Below are 24,516 nucleotides of genomic sequence, written 5' to 3' on the forward strand. Positions count from 1 at the left end.
TTTTTGAGTGTGTATATCACTCACTTGGCTGGGAAATATGTGATACATTGAAGAAACACTCGAATAACAGGCTGTTTTGAAGACTTGCTTTTTAAATGGAAATTGTCTAAAATTTTATAGAAACATTGCATGTTTCTATTGTACACTCCCGGTTGTAAAATGGCGCGCGTTTATAAAAGTGAGGGGAAAATGTCAACAAACTTTTGCACTGGCGCGTTATCGTCTGTCATCCTCATTTTATATACGCCCCACTGTATCCATTTTATTATTTATTTATGAAGCATCTGTTAAGCGACGTCAAGGCTAACAAGTCCCAGTTTCTGCACTTTATCCCCGTAATACGCTGAATGCTTTGTGCTTTGCCGAAACCGGATAGATAAGACACAGAGTAGTTACCTGTGTGACATCGCGCGTTGGCGTTCTGGTCGTCTGTTTCAAAGACATCGGAACTCCCGCTTGTACGGGGCATGCATACTCAAATTTGGGTCAGCATCCGACTATTCATAGTCGAATTCCTTTCTTGGAATAATATATGACCTGAACGCTGTCAGGAATAAATCATAACTTCTAAAGACTCTTTCACGGGAAGCCAGAAAACCAATTCAATTTACAACTTTTCCTTCCGTGAATACCAATCGACTCTATGATTCATTTTTCGGATGTAGAAATGATGAAGCTGAAGCTAATGGCAGCAAATAATTTTGTGAGAACAAGTGGCAGAACAGTAGAATACCTACCTTTGTAAATCATGAATGTGAATGTGATGTTATCCTGAACTGTTTTCTGACAAAACAGCCAGAGTAGAAGAGCTATACGTGCAAAGGAATGTTTTTCTTCCGTGCTTACTCGATGACTAAGTCAACTAGTTATCAAGAACTGAAATTCCGGTGAACGTATTATAATCCTGTATTTGCTCTTCCATGCAAGAAATTTGAGTGCAGCAGTGTTTACAAAAAGCAGTGTTTCTTGCTATCACTATTTTCCAGGATGACGCAAGCGTTCTTTTCTTATAACTTCTTATAACATTTTTTTCTAGACGAGATAGTGGCGTCCGTGTTGAAATTACAGTTGTATAGCAACATTGGAAAGAATTACTTCAGTATCAACTAAAACTATTTGGCAGGGGAAGAATGCAATATATTTTTTACTATGTGTAACCTTGCTTCGAACTCTAAACCCTTTCAACTTAATTTATCCCCATCACGGACATGACTTTTATTCCAAAGGAGTGACGGGATGTCGCGGGAGGCGAACAAATGATTATGCTATGTGGTAAGTAGAGTGATATCAGTATCAAAATTGACCATTACATGTTTATCATTACAAAATATTTTGCATATTTTCGTGAGAATTTGCAATTAGCTTGTCTAAGAATATTGATAAATTAGGCATACCGAAAAGAATTAAGCAGAGAACGACATAAGATAAACTGTAGATTGATTAAGCATGCGCAATTGCTTTTAGTTGCGTAATTAATTTTGAGAGTTCATGTTTTATCTCTTGCAAATTTGCAGAAACAGTTTATCAGCCTGCTGCGGATGTCGATCACGTTAAGGTAGAACGCACCTCGGGGACAGATATTCGAGCCTTCAAATTTTATCAATTTTCTTCTGACCTACCACTTGTGGGGGCTCATTTTGAAGCTCTTGGCGAAAAAAAAGTTTTCACCGTCTTAGTTTTTCTAAAATCGAAAATTTTATTTTTTCCCATAGAGTTAACACAGGGATGGCGGCCATTTTGAATTTCAAATATCGAGAAATCGCAAGTTATTTGTCTCTCTGGTACCAAAGTTTGCACGGTGACCCCTGATTTTTATTCTTGCTTCGGTAAGAGAATGGTTGAAAGTTTCACTGAGGAAAGTTTGAGCAAAAGTTTAACTCTTTCACTTTCGAGGTGCATATTACCTTAAGGTAATCTTCGAAGAGCAGGGGCTTGCCAATCACTAATTATTCTCTAAAGAAGTTCACATGCCCTATGTCAAACAATTTGTACATAGAATGTCCAGCCTTACGATGACGTATAGCATTGGGCGTTATTTACATAATATAACTAAATTTGCATGATTAATCATATTCAAACCATGCTGACATAAATCTAGTATTAACCCTTTGAGTGCCGTATTTTTTCCCTCCAAAATTTTAGTGCAACATTTTACCATTTTTTATGAATTTTCCAGTAATTTTTTTTATAATTTTGAACAAAATGGACATCACATTTAATTGGCTACAGTTTTTAATCAAAATTTTGGCAAAAATCTGAAAAAAATTGACTGGGGTATATTTTGTAAAGGTAACAAAAATTGACTTTGGCGCTCAAAGGATTAAAGGAAGGGGGTGGTCGGAAGTACGCTTAAAGGTCGCATGGGGAACCATACGACTAATCCTAAACACTTTATCCAAGATACGGTGCCAATTGATGAAAGTTGAAACCATGCTTGCCATAATGTGCATCTCAACATTTCAATGTTGCAACTACGTTGACGTGATACACCTAGATATTGCTTGTAAACAAGAAAGTTGCGCATTCGCAGTTCTGACAACCCGCTCTTTCAAGGCGCATCACTTCAGATATTGATACCACAAACCAGAGGAAAGGTTAAGAGCAACGACCGAGCCAAGGTCAAATTTTGAATTTGCATATTCAACAAACTTTTGCAACTATTGCTCGGCTTGAGCAGGATACATTATTTAAATGCGCATAAAATGGCACAACTATATGTCATTTGCATAATTTATTATTTATTGAGACACAATGATTAAGCTCTGTAAAAGTCGCCCCTATCTTTTTTTTTCATAGTTCGTTTCAGATATTGATCTCACAAAATATGATATTGAAAGACACCGATAACATCCATACCAACTAATTCCTTAATTTGCGTAGTAATGATGTTTCACATCTTAAGTTGAACATCTCAAGAATTAATGAGATAAATATCGGGACAGATTAGATAAAGAATGATTTAGGCGTGGAGGGACTGTGATTGGTTTACGGGTTATACGTGACTAGCTGTTCATGGACGTGACGGTACGGATGTAATCACAGTTGAAATATTTCTCGAAATCTTGCTGCAGACATTTTTAATGCGAAGGTGCCGTGTAATTGAGAGGCAAACCGAACTGAAATATCAATTAATTCTTGATTTTTCACAATTCTTGGACATAGCAGAACCAGCTTCTATACCTCAAGAAGCACAGGGTTAAAGGTCAAACAAATTTGCATACGGATTTCTGCGGCTCAGCGTGATTGATGGCGAGGCGTCATTACACAGGGCTTATATGATAAGGGCCAATTTACATCGTTAACTAATTTAATAGAAAGTAATATAAATACGGTAAAAAATTACAAAAGTTGCTGAAGCTTGTGGGAGATATCGATCATACAAACTGATGACAATATTGTTAGACACTAATCGAGAAATGTTTCGGTGTGTAGAAACATTGCCACTCTTTGTCCATGAATTACTGATCCATGCAAACGTGATCCACTTTTGCATTAGTTTTTTTTTCAGCAAAATAATATTATCACTTTTGTACCCTATATGTCTTACTGTCCACGATTCCTCTGTGAAGGGCAATAAACAGGGAAATTTTACCTGTGTTTCCAAGCCATACCAATGACACAGCAAGAGAGCCATATTAGCAGACCAGCGAAATACTTGGCCGGTAGAAATGTCACAGTGTTCCTTAAGAGTTTTACTTTACCTCTCTTTAAAATTCTCGAAAATCTGTCGTCTTTATTTTGCATGTTTTACTTTCAGCATCTAATAACCAAAGTGGCGCCTGTACCTTCTTCATATGTATCCACCTTTTGTCATACACTGATTGTTCCGCATTTCGTGAAATTCCCATAAAAACTTCGCTTGCCAGTCTTCGGCTGGATTAATTTTGCGGCTCAATTAGCTATATTTGACCCGTTTACCCTTTCTGAAATACTGAAAACAGAGAGAGAAGGTCGGTCCCTGTGGTAGGAATCATCGAATCTCAAATGTGGCCTCTTGTTTGGAATCTTTGTACAAGGATTTCAATAGTGCCAAATAGAGGCTTCAGAGGATGGAATCATGTTCAAAGAAAAAAATATATGCACTAGCGTACTTGACACGAGTAGCGAACTCGATGTTCGTTCACATTGACCGATGTACTACCCCAGCTGGTTTAGATGGTGTTGACGAGTCTCGCAGTTTAACGCGTGAGCGACTGAACTCACCTGCGCTCTGCAAATTTTCTGAAAATTTCGATGCCGCCGACAAAGTATTGCACACGGCCGGGATAGGCGTTCTCTGTGGAAGTGAAATATTGAAAATCGAATAAAGTACGGGTGACCAGGGTAATACACGGTTTTCGTGCTAATCCGTCAAAGCATGGTGTTTTTCCAAATCTACGTACGGCAGGTGCAGAGATGGCGATCAGCATATTAAATTTTGATAAGAATGGCTCATCAGTTGCTGTGTGGGAGAATACACGTTGCTTAGCCAGCTGCTTCACACAGAAAAAAAAGATCAGGCTCTAAATTAGAAGTCCTTGCCCGGGTAATCTGTCTTAACTGTTTTCCATTCTGTCGAGTTGGTTTTCTGGAAAATGAGTTGAATTATTTTAATTCCGCGCCTTTCGGACAGTTTCCTATTTAATTTGCTGTCTGTTGTTCAGCGCAAATCTTGCAGGTGCAAAATGATTTCCGTCCGGCACGCTCAAGTTGTCAGGTTCAGCTCATCCGACCGTCTATCGCAAATTTTCAGCAAGACAGAGACGGATCGTGTGGCGGCAAGTCAACGCGCAGGTGAAAAAACAATTATGCCTCTGCAATTTATGCCTCTGCGGTTGAGGCGATTTAAGTCGAACGTCCGGACATTAATGAATGAAAAGTCTTGAGAATGACTCCTGATAACGCATATCCAGTTTGTTGACGATGCTTCCTCCCTGCGCCTTATAAATTATTTGCTGGGTGAAGTTCATTGAAAGAGACCCGAAGAGGCAGGGCCGGACAACTATCAAACACAACTCCCCCCTCCCGGCCTACTTACGGTGTGATTGCGAAATAAACGTGATAAAACATTCATCATTGCTAGAACTGCGTGCGTTGAGCAAACCATAAACAGAACAACATAAAAAGCGAAACGCAACCAAAACAAAAGATGATCATACAGGACTTGAGAGCGACCGAAACCGATCATAAGACAGACGTACAGACAGGTAGACAAATATAGAGATACATGGAAGGGTAAAGCTGGATAGACAGATAAATAGATGGATGGAAGGATTGATGAATGTAGATTGATTGATGGACGGATGTATCGATGGAGGGAAGCGTAGGTTTAGATGTGATATGCTTTCCAATATTTACACATATGGACGTTGGGGCGAACAAGATTGTACATGCAGTTCTACATGTAGATAGTTCGATAGTTTTGTCAAAATATTCGCACTAAGGTTTCAAGCAACAGATAACCGGCGTAACGTGTATTCATGGTATTTGTTTAATCAGAGATCGATAGACGATCCCGATAATGTAAATAGATAACAGCAATTAGACTATCTACGGGCCTCGCTATCGAGAAATCAACAGGCATCGTAAAACACGTTGAATTGTATATTTCAAGCTCCACTAGCTGTCATTTTTTAAGTACTTTCAAATGAATATTATTGTCATGTTTTTGAAATACGGTTTCTTGTCAATGTCGGGGGGGGGGGGGTTCAACTTGCCATCACAATAGGTGTGAAATATCGGACGTCGTCGTCGCCAGTTGAACTTGTTTGCAAAGCTAATGCCTTGTAAGTTTCGATACACTATAGGGCGAAGAATGAGAAAATATTTATAGAACAAATAATAAAAATATTATACAAAATGTATAGCTATGGCATGAACTCTTGCGTCGTTATTCATTAACAGAGAATAGATGAATCATGGTGTGATCAGTGCAATTTTAAATTGGCCTGTCACGTCAAATGTAAGTTATTGATTGGTTTGTTTGCTTGCTTACGTCACGTTTCTTGCGTACACGTACGATTACAGGCCTCGATCTGGACACTCAGTAAATGCATTGAAAATTAAACGGAGACTCGGGAGCCTATGATCGTTTATTCCCCATTGTAGCCAGGATAAAAAAAAATAAATATTACAACCCCCGTGGGATAGTCACCCTGACTTAAACATGGGAGTTGTCAGGACAAAATGAAACGTTAATGGACAACTATGTGTCATGTGTAAATGCTGCTTAATGACGAAACATTCCTCCGTGTCCGGTGATTTATCTAAACAAACGACGCCAGTTGACAAGACTGTGAAATACAGGTGTACTCATAAATGGATCTTTGCTCCAAAGAAGGCCAAACTCAAATTATATATATATATATATATATATATATATATATATATATATATATATATATATATATATATATATATATATATATATATATATATATATATATTATTATTATTATTATTATTATTAAATATATATATATATATGTGTGTGTGTGTGTGTGTGTGTGTGTGTACACTGTATATATGTATGTATGGATGGATGGATGTATGATGTATGGATTTATAGATGTATGTATGTATGTATGGATGTATGATGGATGTATGGATGGATGTATGGATGGATGTATGGATGGATGTATAGATGTACGTATAATTTTCCCTCAGTTGGTTTCTCTTTCCTTATGGTTGGTATTGTTCTGTACGTCCCGCATTGCTACCTCTTCAAGCTCGGAAGATTGCAAGCGTTCACGCTCATTGGATGTGTATGCAACGCCGTGACGTAAAGCCCTGAAGTGAAAATCCACTATTGATTTCGGATCACTTTTTAATAGCAGCTTGATTTGACTTGGTTCAAGTCGGTGAATTTTAAAAAAATAAAATCATTTATAATAGTTTCTCTTGTGTCTCTCCTATTTCGTACAAACCTATCCGGAATTTGGCAGCTCACGCCAGGTTTTCCCAGCGATTGAATGCGTCACGTTTGAGTCTGCGCAGTAGTGAGTTAGTTTCTGCCGGATGTGATTCCGGGTGAAACTCCGCTGTATAGCGTTCACTCCACCACCGTGGGTGGAGGGACGGTGAGTCCACATATCGCGTTCACCCTACTCATCGCGTCCACTCACGCGCGCGTTTCACATGAAAGCAAAATACAAATCATTGCGTTCACTCCACTCAAGATTACTTGAACCAAGTCTACAGCTTGATGTGCCCGTGAATGTTAGGCGCCCTTCTCAATCCCAGGTTCTCGCATTAGCGAATGTGTCAATAGCCCATTAACAGTTTGTCATTCTTTTGTTTTCCATTGAAAATTTCATCAAGTAACTAATATTTATATTAGATAAATCTGATAATTGAGTGGGGGCTTTAAGCGCACACAGGATTACGTCATCAATGGAATGGCGCTTACTACATGTGAGTATCGAATCCCTGCGCTGTTTTTAACTGATTGTAGATTAACGAAAAAAAAAAGAAAATGTTACAGTAAGAAAGTTTCCGAAACTCAAAATGAGTGTACTTCTGCGGCGGTGATTAATCAGGAAAAGGCTAATAGAGATAGGTACTTAAATCAGCAATATTGCCGTTATACACAATAATGGAATCCCCTTATACGCAGAACTCAGCATCAGGGCGGTTGGACACGACTGACAAAGTACTTTTGGCGTCAAAACATTCAACTTTTGAACTTTTCAGTGATCCGATTTAAACTTTCATGTACTTTAGCGGGACCTTTCCTGAAACAAATGAGGGCCTACCAATTCAGTCGAGCTTAAAGGGTCTGACTGTTGTACAGCTTGTGAAAAAAACAAAACAAAAATGTAACAGAAACTGCCCGGGTCATCAAATGTAACAAATGAAGATACTTGGTGATGATGAAAGTTTGACAAATCGTCAGTCTTAACTTGATTACTGTGCTTTGCCGAACTGCCGTTCAAAATTTTCACTTGCATAGTGTCTGTTGCAGATTCAAGTAAACAAATATGTGCCATAAGCGTCGCATCCTTTCTTGAAAATGTCTGTTGGTAATTGCCCCTTAAGTTTGTTCGTTGAAGGATGTATCTGACACCTGGGTGCCTCTGTCCCTCCAAAAACCCTTCGAAGTGAGTGAATGCTATACAAAGGTGAGCAGTATATGATTGAAAGTTCAACGAAAGGCCATCTTTGCTCAAAATAGTATAATACTCTTTGCAGTTTTTCTGCTCCAGATACTTCCATATGTAAGTTGTTTGGAAGAATCATTACCGATTCGCCTCTATGTATACTTTTTGTATACTTCACCGGCGTGACATGTGTGATAACCCTAGCGGACAGTATCCATCCATCCGTGACACGATGAAACTATGGCCGTACCCTATGAAAAAAGGTTGGCCCCGAAACAGGAAGTTGTCTAGTTCAAACTGTCCCCGAGGACACTTTAAATCATGTGTTTTCATAATCAAGAGCACAAATCAGGGGTCATAGTTTGGAATGAGAGAAACAAATTATCTAAAATTTATGGAAATTTCAAAATGGCCGTTGAGGTAACCCTTTGCGGAAAAATTAAATCAAATTAAATTAAATCTTATATTGTCTCACAACTAGACAGTGAAACCTTCGTTGACTCTAAAATGAGTGCACTTAAGCAGAAGACCAGAAAATTACTGTTTGAGTACAAAGATGAACGTCCGACGAAATCGTGTTTTCAAATTACATGGCGTGCATTCTACGAACTATTTAATGTAACATATGCCATATGTGCTTACATATTTGCACATGTTTACAAGTCGGTATCGGACCAAATTCGATTGGAAGCCGTTCATTGAAGATTTAATTTTTAGGACTCTGTCTTTGAGAAACCAACCCCCCTTTTCAGACCTGTATTTTGCAACCAATCCATGTTTTATATATGTACAATACCGTAATAGCATTGTAAGTAACGTCACCGTCTCCATATTGTAGCCATGGTCAGTAATAAAATTCAAATTCGATAAAATCTCCTTTTCGATTTATCACTGCGATAACAAGCTGGTTTTGAATCAACCAAATAAACAGTACCCCGGCCCGATATTAAACTATATATCTATATCTATCTCTCTCTCTCTCTCTCTCTCTCTCTCTCTCTCTCTCTCTCTCTCTCTCTCTCTCTCTCTCTATATATATATATATATATATATCAACCCTCATCTACAGCTCTACTGATTAGATAGTGGATGGGGCTAGAGAATTCAATACTCAATGGAGGATAAATGTTATAGATGGTCAGATAACGATAGCAATGCGTGCAATCCAGATGCCATATGTTTGTACACGTGAGAACCGATCACAGCCTGGTCGAACATATTGTACGGTTCGACAATCTGTTCATAACAGCCACCACTGCGCATGTCATCTAGGAATGAGACGCTTAACTTTTTCTGAGTAGACCTTTATTGATACCGTCGCTTTTTTGCTCAAGCCGTTAGCATGATTGCGCTGTATGTTCGAGAGCAGGGTTTCTATTGATGAAAAGATACGGGTGATACATGAAACTGCTGTCGGTGAACGACCCAGCTTTCTCGCCTGAATCAATTTTGTCGTATGTTAGCAGATCTTAATCATGTCTATACCTGAATTATTCTCTGCGTATACATGAGAGATGGTGGGTTGATTTAATTGTACAGTGCGTTGTACAAAGTCAAATGGTGCACGCTGCTGCCATAAAAAAGCGTTATACACAACCTGGGTCTCTCAGGAATTATGGGAATTTTTTGGAGGGGTCAATTATATATGTTCCTATTTTGTTGGAGTAGAGACAAAATGGTTCTTTTGTCGAGATGAGTGGAGAAATCTGTTTGAACGGTTGTCGACGCCCACACGGTAGAATATTGTCTTTCCCACGCATCGTTATTCAATACTACTAGATGCAGCGGTGAGACCTTTGGTTTTGCTTTGTCGGGGTTATCATAGTGTTGAGTTTCATCCAACAATTTATAGAAAAAAATGGCCAAGCACAACTGAATTCCCGTCTTTGCTGCGCGCGGCGCGGAAGGGCGCACTCGCGGACTGTTTGGAAACCCCTTCTGGCACGGGACGGTATTTCCGTTGCAGAACATACCGTGTTTACAGAGGCTGTTATCGGCACTCAACACGCAGGTATTTGACCGTACTGTGCCGGCTTACGTTCCCGGACAGAGCCATATGCTAGCCGTTTGTGTAGAGTGTCAGAGTAATGCGGTAACAAATCGAACATACACGATTTTAAATCCTTGGAAACACGTCGGGTTTGCAGAATTCCCTATATTACTATCCTCTCCATGGGCCATCACCAGTGCACACTTTATCCCGCCTTAAATGGCTTATCAAACAATCCTCATTACACTAACTCGGGTTAATTATATTTACCTTGTGGAAAAGTACACATTTTAACTGTCCTTCAGTCGAAAGTTCATTTCACACTACTTGTCTCCCCGTTGAGTTTTATATCGTACTGGAATAAGCACGTCTGCTCTTTTTTATCAGAACTGTCTACCTTCACGGTGATCAGACAGAGAGGGCTCGTCAAATTACAAAACTAGCAGTAAATGATCCTTTTCTTGCTTGTTTTCGATCTCTCGTGCAGACCTGACATGTTGTGTTTTTGATTCCGTGGGTACCCTTCCCGCAGATGTAGCCCGTTGCGTTTCATGCATGTCAAGCCCTTCGTGTAGACTGCAAAGGTCGGTATGAACAGGTTTGAATGGCGACAAGGCTTTTTCAGTAAAAAGGTTATGGAGAAGGGTCCGACAGTCCTCAGTCTTGTCCGTATATAAATTCCGCCATTTGGCACCACAGAGTGGCAGATGTCCCGGACAACTAGAGCGCCCCGTGGACGAATTCCGGCCCTTGCCCTGCCGCCAGTGTCGGCAAATTAATGCAAGGCCAATCCACCGGGAAGCTTTCACAGAAACTGAAAGGAACTTGTGCTGTGAAACTGTTACACTACGATAGAGAAATAAAATTTCAAGTGATAGGAAGAAAAACAGTGAATCTGTTTTACCTTCAATTCCGGCTCCTGATTTTTCTATATTCACGATTACACTGCACAGTATATCCTACACCATGCCCCACTCACAGTGGTATGGCTTTCCAACCAGATAGTGGATGTAGTATATACCGATCTCCGCCAATTCAGGTTTGACGCTACCGTGTGAGCACAGCATCGAGCCGATCACTTCATATAAGGGAACGTGCACAATTAATGACCGGGGGTGGCGGGCGGGGGGAGGGGGCTGAAGAGAAGACGTTTCGTCGAGTTTTCCTCTGCCCCGCCCGAAAATAATTTGATATATATATATATATATATATATATATATATATATATATATATATATATATATATATATATATATATATATATATATATATAGATAGATATTATGTATTTATTCGTATGCAATTAGCCGTCTTCAGAGCTGAAAATCCGTGGGTTCTGATGACCTGGTTAGCGAGCGTTATAAATATGCCAGTAATAGGCTACATGTCATGCTAGCTCTTATTCTTTCATCGTTGCTGCATCATGCGTTTCTGCCACAAAGTTTCATGCAAACTGTCTTGGTGCCACTTATCAAGGACAAAACAGGTAATATGAGTAGTAAGGATAGGCCTAATTACAGGCTTATTGCCATTTCTACCGTCTTTTTATCGTAAATCGTTGTACAGATTATCTGAGTTCACATGACTATCAATTTGGGTTTAAACGTGGACACTCCACCGCACCTGACGATAATTTTGATCGTTACCTAAGTAAAGCGCTGGGAGTTGTGTGAACCACTCAAATACATGGGAGCACGTAGGAGCACTCCATGTTCGGAAGTTTCCAGTACAAAGGTTATCGTTATGCAAGCTTGTGAATGACGTCACAGACAGACTGGAGCTATCGAGAGATCGGCAACGTTGCACCTTCGTTTTTTTTGTAAGCATTATGTACTCAGTCTGATTGATTCGAGACGACCTTCCGTCGATACCTCGGTCACATGACTGATACAAAATGTGAAATGAGCGCGTCGCAACGGGCGCGCCCCGCACTGATGCCAACGAAAGAGCAAGGTTAGGTCGCTAGGAAACGGAACTTTCCTCATCTGAATGAGATCTTGCGTTCCATCCACTGAATTCATTAAAGATAACCAAACTCCCATCTCATCGGACGATATATTCATCATGGTCGCCATGGCAACGCGCATCGGCCGTCCTGAACTCCGCATGAGGAGACAGAATTCGAATTGGAGTTGGCGTACCGGAGGTTGTGGAAACCATAGCAACGAATACCGTAATACCTATGATTTATCCAATCTGCTGCCATAAATTTCAAGTAATTATTTTTTTTTAAACCGGTGATGAAAGAACAGAAATCCGTTTATTTGTGAGGACGGACTGATGGGACGGTAAAGTTGCTTTCAACACTGAAAAGAATCTATTTCAGGGAACTCCCGGATGATTCAGCTAAAAAAAACATGATTTACACTTGAAGGGATGCGGTCTAATAAATAATATATATTTTCAGAAGAATTAGGTGACCATTTACCAAATAATATTCGGGTATTGGGGATTATCTTTAAAATTGTATAAGTAACCTTTTCTGCATACCTGAGTTATCTTCAAATGTGTATAGTATACATTTGTGGTGCACGCCATAGCGTGACAAAAGTCAGTGTTGAAAATAGACGCAGTGTTTCCGGACAAAATCCTACAAGTGTTTATCGCACAAGATTATCGCTAACATGATTTATTGATATTCGATGACGTTTACCGTCAATGAACCGTAAATAGGGACCTGTCAATCACACTCGATACTTCTACGTCACTGGTTAATGTTTTCTACGTCACCAGTCACGTATGGCGATGCAGTGGCCGGCGAACGTGTGGTGAGGGCACCTGTGTAGGTGTTCATCGCAGACACCACGCTTTCCGTTCGAGTTGTCAATCTGCTCACATGACTTATGGCGATTTCGCGCTGTTTGTAGATTGAACGTTGAGGCGAAAACGTTTGCGTGTTTCTCGGCTAAAAAAGGCATTTGATCTGCACGGTTTCACTCCTCGTAATCACGCCAGGATAGCACATCATATAAAAGCACACCGTGAAACTATTAAGGTAGATCGCGCCTCGGGGACAGATATTCGGACTCTCAAAATTTTACTATTCTTTTCTGATCTACCACTTGCGGGGGTTCATTTTAAAGCTCTGGGAGTAAGAAAACTTTTTATCGGCTTAGTTTTTCGAAATTCGAAAATTTTATTTATTTTTTTTCATAGAGTTAACAAAGGGATGGCGGCCATTTTGAATTTTAAATATCGGTAAATCTTGGGTTATTTGTTTCTCTAGTACCAAAATTTGCGCGGTGACCCCCGATTTTTATTATTGCTTTTGAAAGAAAATGGTCGAAAGATTCATTAAGGAAAGTTTGAGCAAAAGTTTAAGTCTTTCACTTTTAAGGCGCATAATACCTTAAGGTAGCTGTCGCGTATGGTGTGTATAAGCTTATGCTCTTCGTAAACAGACCAGCTTAAAACTTGATCGGTGCTCGTAATTTTGCAAGAATTATGGTCAAATGTTGAAGTATCTGATCATAAGTCTTCAGGAGCTATTACATGTACCTTAAGACCGACAGAAATTTTTGAATCACCCTGGCTGCCGGTATTTCCATTTAAATGTCGGCAAGCTCAGAGAACAGAAGAACCAGTAAGAAGCGTTGTCAAAGGCACAATAACTGTTGATGATTTTGTGAATAATTTTTGTTCCTTAGAGCAAGTACTTTTCTGTTTCTCAACTCCAAAGTATGTGGAAATTAACAGTTTCGGTCATGCGAACGCGCCGTGTTCAGTACAATATGCAAAGTCGTCACTGATACTGAAAAAGAGAAACATCAATCTTAAATTAATTAATTAAATCATTCTAATGTCTGATGATTTCTAGTTAGGACCAAAAGTTGAATTGTCGTCGATGAAATTGGACACAACTCGCAGGCTTTGTTGACAGGTTTAATATAAGAAATTCCGATGTGATTTTTATAGTACATCAAGAAAAGTGTAACTTTGCGAACAGAAAAGAAAGTAATGGAGAAGGGGTAAGAAGTTACGTTAACAGCTAATGGACCCTTGACTAGGGGGTCAAATTTCTGGATTATATCGAGGTTAGAGTCACCGCAGGGTAGTAGCAGTGATCTTAAAGTAAAGACAATATCTGTTGATGAAATTTGACAGCTATGCCCACTTACTGTATCAGCATATTATAAATAAACCGTAACTCGGTGTGTACCTCAGCGTTAGGACAATACAGCCCAAAGCTAGTATATTTTGGTGTTACCATTTTGGTGAGAGAAGACTTATAACCAGGATTGTATTCAGAGTACAGTACCATAACTGCAGACGAAGAAACCGTGAGTGCACCGAGAAAAGTTGTTCTAAGGTAGTATGCGCCTCGAAATTGGCAGTCTTAAACTTTTGTTTAAACTTCCCCCAATAAACCTTTAGCAATTCCCTCGTTCAAATTCAAAAATAACCATCGGGGGATCGCCATGCAAATTATGGTGCCGGAGGGGACAAAGTACCTTAATTTTACAGATATTTGAAATTCAAAATGGCCGCCATCCCTGTGTTAACTCTACGCAGGAAAATTAAATTTTCAATTTTCACAAAAAATAAGACGGTAAATAAAAAAACTTTATTTACTCGAAGACCTTCAAAATGAACCCACACAAGCGGTAGATAAGAGAATTATTGTGAAAATTTGAGAGCCCCAATGTCTATCCCTGAGGCGCTCTCTACCTTAATTACACAGGTTTGGATCCGGAGTAATGTGCCGTTGGTGTTTCAATTCCTCGGCTTCCATGCACAAGCAGCTTTACTTGGAGTCATAGATAAGAAGATCGCCTCGGGGGCAAAGTTGTTCGTATTCTCAAGGTTTTACTTACTTTCGCATAGACTGCTGCTACCGTGGATTCATTTTGAAGACTCGAGTATTACAATGAAGATTTTACCGGCTTGTTATTGTGATAATATAAAATGGCGCCTTTTTCGAATGTCGGCAACGTTTAGGTAATTTGTTCCTCATGAATATGCACAATGGAAACCAAATTATATTCCTAATTTTGACAGAGGATGGTTTAAAAGTTACTCGACGGAAGTACGATAACAATTTAAAACTTTATGTGGCGTGCACTACCTCAACGAGCTATTCATATGAGTGTCAGCGTTACCTTAATACCACGGTGGCAACTTTAGCCATGAACACTGAAATACATTGAGAAAACAAATTTAAAGAGTCAATACAAGTATTAGTGAGTATTCGACTGTACTTAAAGGGCCATTATTTGTAACTTTTGACCATTTTTTACCTCGGAAAATTCCATGTTGGGGCTCATATTTGTTGCAAAATATTGTTTACGAAGAAACAAACATGATTAGTGATGTTATAGCCACATAAAACTGCTAATTTTTGTTCAAACGTGTTGCCCTTCCGAGCTCGTTTGTTGATGTCTGGCATGCTCAGCGTGCTGGGGAGAACGCAGATATGGTTACGCCGCGATCAGCCGATGTACAAGTTCACGTTTATTGCGGGGTCAAAACAACATTGCGTCGAGGATTGCCAGACATCTGGCTACGCACGTGCTCGGACAATGGGACTACGACGTAAGTGCCGGGCATAAGTAATGAATATTTATTTTGAAATTGCTGTAAATGGCTCGCGCAGGTGCAGAAGAATGCCTACGTTGCAATCCGCGTGTCAACAGAGTTTGTATTTCTGTCCGGACAAAAATTGAAATTTTTGTTGTAAAATCACATGTTATTTAGTTGTAGGGCACGTATTGTTTCCGAATAATATGCGATTCGCTGTTATTTGACAGGATATTCAACATGAGCCAGTGATCATTTCAATCAAAACAACGGAAAAATCGCAAAAAGATACAGCTAATGGAACTGTACTTAAGTGCATTTCGTTTGACGGAAATAGTCCAAGGCTCGGGTTTTCCACGACAGCTTTCAGCATTTTGTTAGACGTGTAAGGGAAACCCGCTTTGACATTCTGCGTCAGTGGAGATAGATCTTATAAATTCTCGGTACAAGATTCGTCTCGCAGACGAAATAATTGCATTGCGCTTCCACTTTCCACGACCGAGTAAGTATGGTAATTTGTTTTGAAATTGTTTTTTTTTGTCTCAACCTAAAAAAGTCATTTCGTGCATCTTGTCGAAAAATGCTATAAATTTCTTCTCAGTGATTTACGTGTAGCGCCTCTACCACTTCTAAAGGGACAAATTATTTCCAAGTTTGACTTGACTTGAAATTTATTTGTCGGGACTAAAACTGTTAAATGGGGAACGACATTCCGATACTGTGTTGTGCGAAATCGCAAAAATGAGTGACGATGTTGATAGGATTGATAATTTAAACTTGATCATTTGAGAACGTTTGCACCGGGGAATTATGTTTTCCCCCGCATTCTGGACGATTGTGACGTAAAACATGACGTATATATATTGCAATGGTTTGGCAGGATACAAACCTTCGTTGATGGGAAGTTGAGAATTCTTCTCCGTGTACGTACATGAAATGGCATAGTTCGACAACATGCCAAGCTTTTATGTCTCTTATAGATCTAACCGAACACAAAGCGGTTTTTAAGTCGCAAGGTCCACGTAGAACACATTATTAAAGCAATGGTTCGCAGCATCACGGAGTGTTCCACGCGTTGGTGACGTGTAACGCAAACACTCTTTTTTCACAGCCTGGCAGACCAATGTGCCAAGTTACGTACAAGGAGGCTGTACATCTGGCATATGTAAAGATTGATCAGAACACAGTACTGGATAAAAACAAAATCACTCTGTTACCATAGAGACATGTCAGATATGAGATACGTACACGGCGCATATCTGCTTTAATCGCACTTTTCGAAATTTCAGGCGCCTGGAAAACGTTTGAGTTCTGCCACAAACAGGCACCAGACCTATGACGTCACAACTGAGCCATGAGAATGAAGTCACCAAGGAAACGCGTCAAACATTTTCTTGCAAATGTTTCATTTCTGCCGCTAAAGTGTCGGATATACGTGTGAGCATACTTTATGCAGTCCCACTCCATCGTAATTGGATGATATAGTGAACCATGCTGAAACTATGCGGCAAACAGCGAGTAATGTTCGGCCACTGTCCCTCGCCCTATGATGGAAACAATCTCTCTCTCTCTCTCTCTCTCTCTCTCTCTCTCTCTCTCTCTCTTTCTCTCAACTCAACTGTAATGTGATGTTGTACGCTATTTGCCCATAAGATGTAATTTTATCAACTATATTCACATCTCGTATTGGACGATTTAACATTTCTTGATAATTCACCGAAACCTTAAATATGTCTGCTGAGACGTATCAAGTGAGAAACACTCGTGCGCAATAGAAAGAGTGTTGCACGCGCTGTGTAGACACACTGTGGAGTCGGTCTTGCATAGAAAAATGGCCAATAATCCCTATGTACACTGCACGAGATGTTGTTGATTCGCTCACGCCACGAGTAGCATCTTTGCGCGTGGTCTTAACTGGAGTGCTTGTTCGAAGCATTGTAAATCTCAATTCAGTTCAATAAAATCGCCATTAAAATTACACAATGCCGGGCTTTGCGTTGACATATCACTCATGCTAAAAGCCGGCGAACATCTGTGCAGAATATTTTTTTTCCGAATCTTGCGGCAGACGACTTATTTTTGCGCGTGGTTTTGACATCGCCCACAGAGATGAATCTGCGATGGCATGGATATCAGTCCCATTCCCGCACACTTCATGAATTATGACCGCTTTCTCAGTACGACTGCACTCTTAATGAAAAATTCAGATCCCATATTTTCTCAACAAAGCAGATTGTTCTGAAAGCGTTTTATGGAAATATGATAACAAAATATCAAATTGCTGGGCAAACACTCGACGTACAAGCGCGGGAAATGGCACAGTTAGACGGACAATGACTATAACTTCTGAAAGCATTTTCATTAGCACTCATTTGTTTTACCAACCGAGAACATCATAATTACAAAGTAATGGAAATAGCCTATCAAAGTCAACACAATATTATTGTCGAAAAATGAATTCTAGTCCGGGCCGCGATTCAGCACATCGGGCTGTGATGACAAATTTAACACGAGCACGGTTGGAATTAATTAGGGAGATTGGATCTTCATATTTTTCAAATTTCTCAAAAGTGTTGGGTGTCCAACAGCTGAATGTTCCAATATTGCAAATTACTCATAAAAACAACTGCATCAATTTGCTTAAAGAGAAAAGCAGATGGGCTTACATTTGCAGATTAAACCGACATTAGTTCACTAGCCAATCATCCCACATTAGTTCCAATCGTGTTTATGGGTCTTCCTACATTACTAATTAGGTAGTAAACCAAGAAACTGTGTTGAAGAAACAGCACAAGACAATGGAAGATACGCTTCGGGTTCTTTAAAGACAAATACTATGCTGTAAAGTTGTAAAGTTCCTCTCGGATTGGGGGGGGGGGGGGGCATTTCGTTCTTTTCAGCGGAGCCAGTCAAATTCCTAACCTGCCGCCCACCGCTCCCAGAGCGACAGAAACTGGCGATGATGACGACAACGAAAGCAGTCTAGTAGAGTATAGCATATTCAGGCAATTTGATGTACTAGCAAGCCGTGCACATGAGAATTTATAATTGTGTCCATTAAAGCTAAGCGTTGCTGCCCACTGACTTATTTTAAATCAAACCCACACAGATCTGCAGCGTTAACGTTTTTGTACACACAGGGGCGAAAATGCGCAATTGCCAACAGGCGTTACACGATGTCGCCGCGAAATCTCATACAGGTGCACAGACAATGCGGGGGAGGGGAATCAAGCACTCTCTAATGGTGACGTCAGGATTTCATCAGATCTCATGGGTGACATACCTATACTCATGACATAAATAGCATACATTTAAAATGAAGATCCTTCCTAAAGAAACTATGAAATATGACTATATAAAACGGCCAATGATTTGGACATTATTTTTGTCTTCTTTTCTCAGAAAGGGATTCACAAAGTCTTTAGGCGATCAGAACGGGGTGAGAATTTGAGCACCGCCAGAATGTCACTTTAGGTTCCTTTTATCAGTTTTTGCTGCCTATGAGATAACTGAAAATGATATTTTCCATTGTCTGTCATTTTGACCACCCCCTGCAAAGATGAGATGGCCCATCCCTCACTAAACATTACGTTTTCGTTGTTGGCTACCAATGCTACAGCCGAGATATACATTCATAATTTAATCTGAGCCTTTCGTAATCTTTGTGATTAATCTTCCGCTGTAATCTGTGCAAAATTAAAAGAATGTAGTTTTATCACTGTCTTTTACGTAAACCTGGTAACGTTATCAAGAACTCTGACACTCACTACAGCAAGAAAGAAATTTAGTGACATGATGTAATCAAAATTGGCATTTATTGGCTACTAAACGGCAACTTTATCATCTCTACTTCCAATTTCTCAAGGGTTGTGTTTTGATTGCATCACACGATGGTAACGTTTATCAACGGTTGAATCGAATGGAATCATGTTTCTGAACGATTATGCATGCAACCACCAAGGGAATTTAATTTGAGATTCGTAATCGGACTTGAATTCATCTGTTAACAATGCACATTTGGCCCATTGAATCGCATTGGCGAGCCGCTAATGCTTTGCATTTCATCATACTTATGGGAGTAGATATAAAAGCATGTATTTGATTTATGAAACAAACTTAGACCAAATGAACATATCATCAAACAGCCATTGTCCCTGGATGAAACTTATGAAAGAAAATGAGAGGTCGTGCCAATGAAATGTCGGCCGGCTTGACAAAAAACCCGACTCTTGAAACTGGCCAGTATTAACAGGCCAACTCATTAAACATGCAAATAAGCAAACAAAACAAAAGAATCAACAAATGAAAAAAAAGTTATACACACAGCCACTGTCCCTCGAAATAATCGACGAGCAATAAAGCCAGGCAGAGCGAGCTATCCAGTCCGCCCTAAATTTATCCCAATGGATAAAACAAGGCAGCCAGCTTAAGCAAGCTATTAAACTTGGTAAACCTAATTCCAATCATCTTACCAATTGGATTCTTGAAATAAAACTATTCAGCTGCCGTTAACGAAAGTTTTATTTCCACCCAACGGCCTTAAATGTTACCGGAGAAACCCTGTTTCTCTCGGGCAACCTGGAGGCGCACTTTTGAAATTCGATTTCCACTCCAAAAAGTCGATTACGAACAGCTGACGGCCATCCACGAGACTTTGTACATGGGCGTCGTAAAATATCACCCCTCTTTAAGGGTCATGGACAAACCAATCAGGCGGATCCGCGTAACGAAACAAACTCTATCAATTAATTGGCATTCGCCATCGTATAATTCCTCCATTCTCTCGACATGTTAAACCATAAAACTTCCATTATGTCTTGCTTCTGGTCGACTAAGTTGGAGTAGATGGTTGTTCTCGCGATATTTTTATTCAGGGCATGTACTTGGAAGCCGCCTCGTACATTTCCCTGTTAATACAAGCTAGGGTTTATCATAAATATAACTTAACATCGTATCGATCTCATCGCGCCTCGAATAACAAACAGCTGTCGCCACTGTAGTCGGAATATTCGCCAAGGTCTGGTCTTGTTGGTGTAATCTTCTCTCGTTCTAGCTTTTTCACCGTGATGGTTCGATACAAAAAAAAACATAAATAATTTCAAGAATATTCCACTCACGTATTCACTCAACGCAGCAAAGAAGTTCGCCCACTTTACCCTGCAGTCTACATGCATTCGACATGCCCATTATGTCGCCGGGCAGCGTTGCATACTTGGAAGGAGCGAAACGTGTTGGATTGCATGACCATTCTGTTGCCTGGTAACCGTTACCATGGCGTCCAAATTTTCAGGTGAGAAATCTACCCTGGCTCTTTGAAAAGTTGAATCCAGATTGGTTTAGGTTGGGAGAGCGAGGGCAAGAAAAATATTTATATTTTCCCGAAACAGTGGAAGCGAGCGATGGCCTGGATTGGACTGCTATATTTTTTTAAATATCATCGTAAAAGTTCTGTTTTTCATTTAGTAGCGTTTAGTGGACTGTTTTTCTGTCGTTACGCCCCCCCCCCATATAATCCGGTTCAATCGTAAAAAGGTAGAACAATTCTGGCATGATTGACTATGCTTATCAAAGAAGTGTTATCCTGGCTACTTGAGCGGGGTAATAGACGAACGGGTTCATAAAACTGTTCATTTCTCGAAAACATCTCTTCTTGTTCCGTGTCTCTGTCTTGGCCATGCAGAGGTAAGCGGGATCTAGAGCAGCGATGGTCACAGAGACGGGTTTTCGTTGACATGGGAACAAGTCGTCCCGTAGTCCCCGAGAGAAAACATGTGCACTTAAGATCTCAGTCTCCGCTGTATGACCGTTTTGAATTTTTCATTCTAATTCTGTGTGATGGTTTTTTCCAGGTATTTCAAAAGCATATTTTTCATTTGAAGGCCGGTACGATATGACATTCCCCAAGGCGAAAACTATCGCAACGAAAAAACGCGCCATCTTTACATAAATGTTATCTCCATTAATATCAATTTTTGTTCATTTAAATTATTCAGCTTTCGAATACACAATGAGCACCTTTTCAAAGTTGCTGAGCTTACTGGTGTAGCTCTACGCAATTTGCCATTCTCATCGCCCCTAAATGACCTTACTACATCCTAGTATTTGTAGCTAGTATTAAGTATTCACAATTTTACAATTTCTCTGGCCACAGTATACCAAATTTTGCCCGAAGATACAATCACCGTAGTAATCGAGTAGATAATTCATGGGGAATTCATAGTTGGTCGTAACTTGGAGTTTACCCATACTTGTAGATTCCTACCAATGAAAGTGTTAAGATGACATTTCATGTTATGTAGTACGGTCATTAAACTGGCATTGCCGGGAGCGAGGATATTGCACAGTCGTTTGATACACCTGTACACACTGGGCAAAACCTGTGGTGACTGAAAATCATATAATGGTAACGTAAGTTTATGTTGTATGCATGCATGCAGAGCAGGGTTCAGGTACCTATAAACTGACCATTCTAACAGACCAGAACAACATGACAAGAGAATACAAGTTATTCTTCCCTAACTTATTCAGTTGTTGTTACCTTGCCATTCGACTACACCCCCAAACACGCCCACTCACTCACAGACACAGACACAGACACACACAAACACACGTAAGAGGCACATAAAGGGTTTAAGGGTTGGGGAACCTTGGTGAAAGCCCTACCGCCCCCCCCCCCACGTTACACATAGGGGCGAAATTCGGCAAAGCAGTCGGGAAACCCCAATAAAACATTTACCGGCTGGCTGCCCTTGAACCCTGAATCACAGAGTCTGTGGTTAAAATGAAAAATTTAAACCAATTCGCTTCGACTTAATCTGATTACGAATAGTTCAAAAACGTACATACCATGTACATATGCAACAGTTCCACAGTTTTCATCCGAAGCACTCCACTAAACGACCTTCAGTCTTTTGCTTTACCATTGGCAGGCCTTGTACTATAAAAGAGCAAAGTGTCGTAGTATAGATGGCGCTGCAACAGGCAAACTGAATCAGATGCCGGCCCTGCTATCTATCGTACATGAAGCGGATATGGCATAAAACCTTCTAGAAATTGCTAATATCGAAATAGCGGCACTCAAAGACGCCTAGCGCCTCAATCCTTAGATGTCACAGATTGTACAGTACAGAATATAATCTTTCTCTAATTGTCTAGAAAATGCCGAGCATACTAAAGATTGAAACTGTCGGACGACAAAACGACAGTCGCGAGGACGGGTGAAATAGTTGACAACACAGAGCTGATTTTTAGCCCCTGTTATAATTTTGATGTCAAATCCTGGAGACAAATTGGCACTTTAAAATGTTGATGAGGCAATAACGCCCTGAGCGTGTTATTGCTCAGTGAATGACATATTTATAGTTCAATTAGTTCTTATATAACACAAGGGGTCTAACCTTCAGTGTCGATTCTAGGGTGAGAGGGGGTTATTGACACCACCAATGTACGTTGATCAGAATATGCAAGCATTGAGTGTCTTTCGACGTGAACCTTCAACTTTAATGAGATTAACGTGAATTAATATAAGTGAGAAAGCCACATTTTGCATTAACGCAAGCTTGTCAAGTATATTCTCAGAGGTAAAGAGAATAAGCTTTGCCATGCAGGGAAACGCTCGATTTCCAAATGTTTCAGAAATTCCTTCCGAGGATCCGTATCAGCAAGAAGATTTAAAGGATTCTGTAAGGAGCTGAAGAATTAAACACATCAGCAGGATATTCAAAATATTGTCATTTCTATAAAGCTGTTTCATAATTATTCATAAAGTTGAACATAGCTTAAAGTTATTATTTATTTAGCCTGATATAAAGGCATAAATTTTTTAACGATCGGGTTTGTTTAAGTTCTTCAAAATACACCTTACACTAATTTTAACATGCAGAACATCCTTGTAATGAGTGTAGCAGTAATATTACATGTTTATTGGCGACTTAAAATTATTATACGTAATCGGAAAATATCGGAAATTCTGTGAATCTGTTAAAGATCTGAAACGTGATATCTTTGTACAAATTTTCAAACCTTCCCCATGAGTATTTGTTGAAAAATCTTCACCTTAATCTTGTTATCAAGAACCGTGGCTGTGAGATAGATTTGATACGTACAATATGCACTGTCGCTGTACCATACAGGGCGACTGAAGGACTAAACAGTGCTCCATAAAGACTTAGAGCTTAGTGACAAGTTTAATTGGATATAAGGTCGAGTTATTTACAACAAATTGGAAAACAAACGACAGCAGTTAAATCTCAAGCCCACAAAGATTTCAATTTAGATATTTGTGGAGTTCAACATGCCCTCGAAACATTCCACCTGCTGGCGATAATTGGATTTCTCGAAAGTAGAAGCAAAATTAGTCAACTTACCGACCTACAAGAAATGAGATGGCTCGTTTCGGAAAGTACCGTACCATGCGTGTGATGGTGAAATGTTTCGTTTCAGTCAATAAGTATTTGTATTCTAAATCATTAAGTTTTGCCTTCTTAAAATGATTTTAGGAAATGATAAAGCATGACGCTTTTGAATTTTATATAACTGTTACATCTCTGATCATAGGTCTGAGAGAAAGCGTGGGCACGGTATTTGGTACTTAAAGATCAAGAGCGTCACTATATTTTTCTGCTTTCTGAGATTTGCTCTCAAACTGATTGACAGTCTGACTTTTCTTCCTGTAAAAAAAACTCGTTTCTTACCGGCTACGTATTTAATGAAGAATGCACCTTGGGTACAGATATTCGGACTCTCAAAACTTTTTAATTTTTAAATACTGTTTTATCCGCCCATTTGTGGGTGTTCACTTTGGAGCTCGGGGAGAAATTAAGTTTTTGCGGGCTTATTGTTGTGAAAGTCGAAAAAAACCCCACGATTTGGACTAATTTGGGAGAAGAGGATCTTTCAATTGATCAAATTTATTAACAGCCTGTGTTAGGG

At 39.7% G+C, this 24,516-nt stretch overlaps 1 protein-coding gene across 2 annotated transcripts in view; it reads right to left on the bottom strand.

The window, feature by feature from the left end:
• Nucleotides 1–22,543, bottom strand: part of LOC139151326 (GTP-binding protein Di-Ras2-like) — a 65,088-nt gene extending 42,545 nt beyond the window's left edge. Inside the window, exon 1 of one of the 2 annotated variants that reach the window (XM_070724024.1) lies at nucleotides 22,432–22,543. The gene's annotated coding sequence lies outside the window, so the exon portion shown is untranslated. Of the gene's footprint in view, nucleotides 1–10,972; nucleotides 11,118–22,431 lie in introns of those variants that run through there. The other variant, XM_070724021.1, reaches the window with a different exon arrangement.
• Between the last annotated feature and the right edge of the window lie 1,973 nt (nucleotides 22,544–24,516).

The sequence above is a fragment of the Ptychodera flava genome, chromosome 15 (assembly GCF_041260155.1).
Source record: "Ptychodera flava strain L36383 chromosome 15, AS_Pfla_20210202, whole genome shotgun sequence".
NCBI lineage: Eukaryota > Metazoa > Hemichordata > Enteropneusta > Ptychoderidae > Ptychodera > Ptychodera flava.